Below are 7,740 nucleotides of genomic sequence, written 5' to 3' on the forward strand. Positions count from 1 at the left end.
AGTATAACATTTAAATTGATCGCAAAGATTGAGATATTTCGTGCCTCGAGTAGGACAAACTCCTTCCTTTTTTAGGGATAGAAATTTTAAGCATATTTTTTGAATGGACTCCAATTCATCTGCGTATTTTTGAAACACTAGATTCCAAACTTGGGAAGCATACACAAGCTTTGTTTGCACGATTGCATTATCTAGAGTATTCATTGTTTTCTCGTTTAAAAAATTCTGGCAAGTTCTAATTAGAAAACCTAGTGCTCTGGCAGCTGCAGCAGCGATGTATCTAACATGATCAATGAAGTACAAATGCGAGTCAAAAATTACGCTCAAATCTAGAATTTTATTCATCCTCTTAAGAACTTCGCTCCAGAGTTCACTCTTGTAGTCAAAAACAATGGTTGGTTCAAGCCTATAGAACGACAAAACTTTGCATTTTTCCGGGTTGATACTTATTCTGTTCTCAGCACACCTTTCTACAATGGAATGATTCTAAATATTTTTATGTCATCTGCGAAGATTAATATGAAGGATTTGATATTGCTCACAATGTCATTCACATATACAAGAAATATAGAAAAGCCGAGAGTAGACCCTTGTGGTACACCAGAAATTGGGGTGTACGGTTGTGAAGCGACACCTCTATATGTTGCTCTATGCTCCCTGTCTGTCAGATAGTCCGGAAATGTATCGCCAGTTTTATCGGTATGTTTGTAAAGAGCAATTTTTTCTAAAAGTTATTTGATGATCGATTTTGTCGTAAGCCTTAGACAGATCGGTAAAGATGACGTCTACTTGAAGACCACTTTGTGACGCAGAGTTAATGTATTGTGTGAATGAGATTAAGTTAGTTACACAGGATCACCTGGACATGCAACCATGTTAAAATTCACAGATTAACGGTGATATGAATCTTTGTACGTCAACAACAGATGAAAACGTTCAAGCAGTGGAAGAAATGGTGTTGAAACATCGGGGAATTACCATCAGAGAAATTGCTGAAGATGTTGGCATATCGGTTGGCTCATGCCATGCTATCTTTTCGAACGTTTTGGGCATGAGACGTGCGTCAGCGAAATTTGTTCCAAAACTGCTTAATTTTGATCAAAAGATCCATCGCATGACCATCGCTCAGGAGATATTGAATGAAGTCAATAATGATCCTGATTTTCTCAGAGGGTTATAACTGGGGATGAATCGTGGGTATATGGTTATGACGTCAAAACTAAACCCCAATTGTCTCAGTGGAAGCATCCTGAGTATCCAAAAACCAAAAATTAGCACGTCAAGTTCGGTCAAATGTGAAGGTTTTGCTCACTGTCTTCTTTGATTACCGTGGCGTAGTGCATCAGGAATTCTTATCGCAAGGTCGTGCGATCAATAAGAAATATTACCTTTAAGTTATGCGCCGTTTGCGAGAGGCGATACGCAAAAAACGTCCGGAACTTTGGACAAACAATTCATGGCTTTTGCATCACGATAATGCACCTGCTCATTCATCGTTGCTTGTGAAAGATTTTCTTACCAAAAACAGCACCATAGTCATACCTCAGCCTCCATATTCACCGGATTTGGCCCCCAGTGACTTTTTTCTTTTCCCAAAACTGAAGAGACCCATGAAAGAACATCGAGTTTCAACGATTGAGGAGATAAAAACTGAATCGCTGAAAAAACTCAAGGCTATACCACAAAAGGATTATCAGAAGTGCTTCGATGATTGGAAAAAGCGTTTGCACAAGTGTATGATATCTGAGAGGGATTACTTTGAAGGGGACAACATAAATATTGAGGAATAAATGAATATTTGTTGAAAAAAACCACAAAGTCACCTTATTTTTTGAACACATCTCGTACATAATCTTTTATGGCCTTTTTAAAAAGTTTCGCAAAATTACACAATATGGACATAAAGCGGTAATTAGACAGTTTAGCCTTATTTCCTGTTTTAAAAACTGGTACGACTTCACCTGATTTCCACCTTTTTGGAAGTATCCCTGTTATTAAAGTTAGGTTAAAAATAGTTAGTAATGGTTTGACCAGTACTTTTGCGCAGTCCCTAACAATAAAGATGAGAATTTGATCGAGAACAGAGGTCATCTTTGGTTTGAGCTTAGATGCTGCCTTTTTAACGCTTTCAATAATTAGGAGGTAGGGCTCTGATTGACTATTACAATAGATCGCATTCATCTCGCCTTTGGGGGCTCTTTGAAGATATATTATCAGCACGCGGTTTGTAGTAGCTTAATCGATTGATTGATTGTCATTGTATACCCCTGCAAAATATTGAGCAAATGCATTTATTATTTCAACAGAATCATCTAATGATTGTCCGTTATCTATTATTTCATCGGGCATGAAGTTATTACCCCCTGATTGATTAACAAATCCCCATAAAGTACATGATTCATTTATTATGTAAGCTTCTTTTTTTTATAAATAGTTCTGACAGTCAGCTTTAGTCTCAATTTTTATAACTTGTGACATGCTTTTTATTTTATCCTTAATAAAGTCTGATTTTATTATCTCTGTATTTCCGTAAAAATTTATTTTTGAGTACTATGTTGTTAGTTGTAGATTTAGAAAACCATACTGGATAATATTTTTCGCTTACAGGCGTGAAACTGAATTTTGGGCTGAATAAATCAAAAGCTTGATTCAATTTGTTACAAAAAAAGTGCACGCCTCGTCTGAAGATGATATTTCAAGAATTTCTTGCCAATCTGTATTCAGAAAGTACGTATATGAACTTGATAGGTCGCCTCTCTTGTAATTGTAATTGTAGTTCCCCTGAATGAAGCAAAGGTTTTAAGTATACGTGATGGATCGCAATAAATTTGAGGCTAATGGATAGAGCTGGGTGATTACCATCTTCAGGGACTGGTGCACGGTCAACCTCGCATTTATTGTTTGAAACTATGAGATCTAAGCATCTGTTTTTGTTGTTATATACACAGTTGTATTATATGAGATTAAAAGTTGCTAAACACTTATCAAAAATACAATCCTTCTGATAGTTCGTATAATTCGGGAGATTAAAATCTCTCAAAATAATAAGCTGCGAGTTTTGCAAGAGCAAATTTCCTGTAAGGCAGTAAAAATAGACTAAATTTTTTGAACTGTCAAGTCCGGTGGTAAATACAACACAATAAGAATCGGACCTAAGTTGATCGATTTTATAGACACGTCTACAATATTTAAATACAACTTTAAATCATGCAAGCTTGATAGATTAATCTGAGTCGCTTTAATGTGATTATGCGAACTAATCAGAACTCCACCACTCCTTCTATCTATTCTATTATCTCTAAAAATATTACTAGGAAAAGTACAAATATATCGCTTGACAATACATCTGCTTTTAACCAGGTTTCAGATAACGCAAAGAAATCATGACTGCATATGTCTGGAAAAAATGAGGTGACATTTAATTTCGTATTTGAACCCGGAGTATTTTGATAAAGGATTTTAAAACGATACTCATTTAGATTAGGATTGGGAAAGTAGCGGCTGATGCTGGTGGCATTGTTAGCTTCGTGATTGAAAGCAGCTGTGGCTTTACGGAGCTGACTATCACAGGGATAGTATCTCTCTAAACCTCAGGACATTCTTGATGGAACGCAGCCTGAGAAGCGCCTCTGAAAATTTGCCAGGTCGATATGTTTGAATTATATGTTCGGGTGGTATATTTACCGAAATAAACTTCATATAGTCATTTATAGAAATTAAGTCAAGGTTCTCATCAGGGAAACTGTCAAGCCCAAAACTTTCAATAAGGTTGAAAATTATTAGATTGCTTCTTCTTTTATCCTGTTCTCAGCATTCGAATAATATGTCGGACACAGAGATGGGGTGTTTAAAATTATTCTGTGTAATTTCGAAGGACTTAATTTCTAGGTCATCTATGTCTTTTAACACACCTGTTAAATTTTCACAATTCGCGTCCCTTTTTGTGTAGTCATCCTCCATCCTGAGAACCTTTTCTTGTACCAATACTTGTCTGGATGAAAGAGAGAACACGCTATGTCCAATTTGCTTCACTTCTTTTTTTACGGCAGCAACTTCGCCCGTTACTATATTGGCATAATTCCTAATTTCATATTTATTTCTGTCGAGTTTTTCAGTCATCGATTTTAACAGGGAGTCCCAGAGGCTCTAAAAATAAGAAATCATAACATTAGTCTGTTGTTTTTATTTTTCTACCTTTAAGAAGTCCTGTTTGTTATTAGAGTTGTCTTGCGAGTTACTGTGTGTACGAGAGCTATTCCTTTCATCATGTGAATTTGATCGTGAACCACAGAATCGCGCTATTTTACCATCAGGATGCCTATTTAGTTTTTCAGCGCATTCCTTGTGGTACTGAGACTTACAACCGTAACATTTAACTTCATCATTTTCAATTGGTTTACGGAAGTGTCCACGGCTGCAAACATTCGGCGGGAACAGGTAACTGCTGTTAGAACTGGCGTTATCTGTGATCGCCGTAGTATGAGAAGATTCACAATAGAACAGTTTATTGAACTTTTTTATTGTTAATGGCCACAGAAATAGAGACGCACTAATTGGAAGTTTATTCTAAATTATACTAGACCACTGTGTGAGATTTATTGATATGCACCTTACTTACCTATGACACTGCACGCGGTATTGCTTGACTCTACAGTGTGAGGCTATGTTGGAACACTTATTTGATTCACAAATACACCCTGTTAGAGACCGATTTTTCGGAACAACCTGGCATCCACTACATCCAGGGGTCTTTGGACACCAACTAAACCCGTTTTTTATACTTTAGTACAGTTTTTCGGAAAATTAAACACAAAAGTACCGAGAGCCCAAGAATGTGCGACTTACGTGTTCGAAAGACGAACTACTACTGTTATACACTATACGAACTACTGCTATTATTGAATGACAATTCTACAAATATTTGTCAACAAATTTCTATTACAAGTGCATTAATAGAATTTTTTGTAACTTACATCAAGATGAGTATTTTTTCCGTGCATCAGAATTGTATGTTTAAATTTGATTTTAAATTTCATTTCCGATACTAAATTTTAGAATAATATTTGACTTGATTCAAATCTGATTAAAAATAAAATTTTCTACAACTGAACTTCTCTATTTTTAGCGACAACCAAGGAGAACAGTTACTTAATTGGATTTATATTTTATATGTAATTTCTGGAAATTGATGAAAATGCATGGAAACTTATTCAATGTTTCAGAACATGTGAGAATGTTAGAAATTTGTGAAAAATCTTCAAAATTAATAAAAACTCATAAAATTCATGGGAATTTCTGACAACGTTATAAATTCATTAAATCTATGAAATTTATGGAAATTTATAAAAATTGATTAAGTGAAAACCCTCTTATTGAGAATATAGATAATGAATAAAACAGTTTGATTATATAAGGATTATTTTTATTCATAAATAAATAATAATGGTAGAGTATATCGCTTTTGATCGCAAAGAGAAACGTAAAACGAAAAAAATGTTGATAAAAATAGCTTTTTGTAGGAAATGGACTTTTGAGATTTTAGTTTAAAATTTGATTGATACTTTTTTGCTGGAAAAGTGGCAAGTGGTTTTATAAAAGAGTTTTTTATTTGAAAAAGAAGCTTTTTATTTTTGTTGTAATGAAAAGCTTTTAGAAAATTAAATATAGTTTTCAATCGTCAATATTTTTATTTCACTATATTAAAAGTCACATTTCGATAAACTCTTTTAAATAAATATGCATTCAATTTTTTAGGAATTTTGTAAACAGCAAGCCCATCTTCGAAAAAATGTTGATTATCTAGTCCTGTATTGAAACCCTTCAGCTTTTGACAATGATGAGCCTCTCACTCGAATCTAATTATTAGGAATAGTACTGTATACATGGTACCCAAAAAGTTCCGGACCCCTGAATATCTCCTCAGATAAATTTTTTTTTTTAGGTCAAAGCCATTCTTGAAGTTACTCTTAATGAGAAATTTAATGATGAGCTTAAATTTGACGTTGACAATGACCTTAACGGTCATTTGAAAGTCAACTTAAAAAAAAATGGAAACCCTCCTTTTTGACGTCGGAAATCGATAGAGCAAAAAATTGAACTATTAAGTGTCGATTAAGTTCATAGGGTTAATTTGACCTTAAAGGTTATTTTAAGGACATTAAAACTTAAACAAGGTCCGAAAACCTCTGAAAACAGCAGCGTTTAACAAATATTATATCAGTGGAAGATATTTGTTTTGACAAGACACATTCAATCCTGAACTTTAAATGAACTTTGAGGACAAATTGAACTTATGACCTTAATACACATTTGAACCTAAAACGTCCCTCTCTATCCATTTCCAATGTCAAAAAGGGGACTTCCTTAAAAAAATAGTTGACCTTGAAATTACATTTAAACTAATTGTCAAGGTCAAATTAAGAGTCACCATTGAATTCCAAGTTAAAAGCTACTTTAAGAATAACCTTGAACTTTATGAAAAATATTTTGCGTGAACAAATATTCAGAGGGTTTTGGAACCTTTTGGACACCCTGTATATCAAATACAATATTTGTTTTCAAGAATAAGCCTAAGCTTGCAAAATTTGTTTAATTGCACGTCCTATGAAATCCCACTGAATTCCTTTATATTCTTTGAAATCCTTAAAAAACTAAAATATATTTTCAAACCTGTTAGCATCTCGCAATTCGCTGTGAAGTCATTAATATTTTGTGAAATCCCATTGAAACGTATGAGATGTTTTAATGTCCCTCTGATGAAATTTGATAAGGGTACCCTGAAATAATTTAAAACTAGATCAAATCTTTTGAAAATTTCTCTTATTTTGAAATACTCTAATATTTCTTGAAATTCTATTTAAAAACTTATAAAATTCTTTTGAATTATTTGTAGTCTATTTAAAATCATCGATATCAATTTGATATCAATTTGACATTTGAAAATAAGCTTTTGGTAATACTTAAAAGATAAGATACACAGAAAAATCAGTTTTAATGAAATTTCTTTAATTCCATTTTTATGAAATGTAAATATCTCAGCAGTAAAACTTTGATGTCTTTCAAAGAGGTAGGACTATAGTATAAACCTTATCAGTCAATAAACTATTGAAACATTCACTAGTGACATTAATAATAAAATTCGTAATTAACGCAATAGACAGATTTTCCTCTCATCAAAAAAGATGAAGATTGTCTGCACTCTGGTCTTATCCTGGACCGTGAGCCTCAATTATATTGGTAAATATAATAATATAATAATAAACCAATAATTTTTAGTTGGGTTTCAGTAAATAATCCCTCAAAATCCCCAAATGTAGCTTGTCTGGCCATTATCCAGAAAGAACTTTATAAAGGATGAAAATATTCAACTTGATTTGAGCAAATATGTGCACACTCAGAGAAAAGATTTTTAGGTTATTCAACAAGACAGTTTTTTCAACCCACTTTGTTTGTTGAAAATAAAAAATTTTGTCAGCTCAAATAAACCTTTGTTTTGATTTAGAAAACACTACGAACTAATTTTTTCAGTTCAAAGTAATTATTTATTTGAGCATGTTTAGTTGATGCAACCAAATAAATGTGTTCAGCGTTATTTACCATTTATTAGAACATAATTTAGTTGAAGTAACTATATAATTTGGTTTATTCTACAAAATAGTTCCATTAACTACACTAAAAGTACCGAAACAGATTATGTCAACCTGTGTTGGTGGCCAGTTTGCGTGCCGAAATGTGTCGGAA

This window comes from Belonocnema kinseyi, chromosome 9 (assembly GCF_010883055.1).
Source record: "Belonocnema kinseyi isolate 2016_QV_RU_SX_M_011 chromosome 9, B_treatae_v1, whole genome shotgun sequence".
NCBI lineage: Eukaryota > Metazoa > Arthropoda > Insecta > Hymenoptera > Cynipidae > Belonocnema > Belonocnema kinseyi.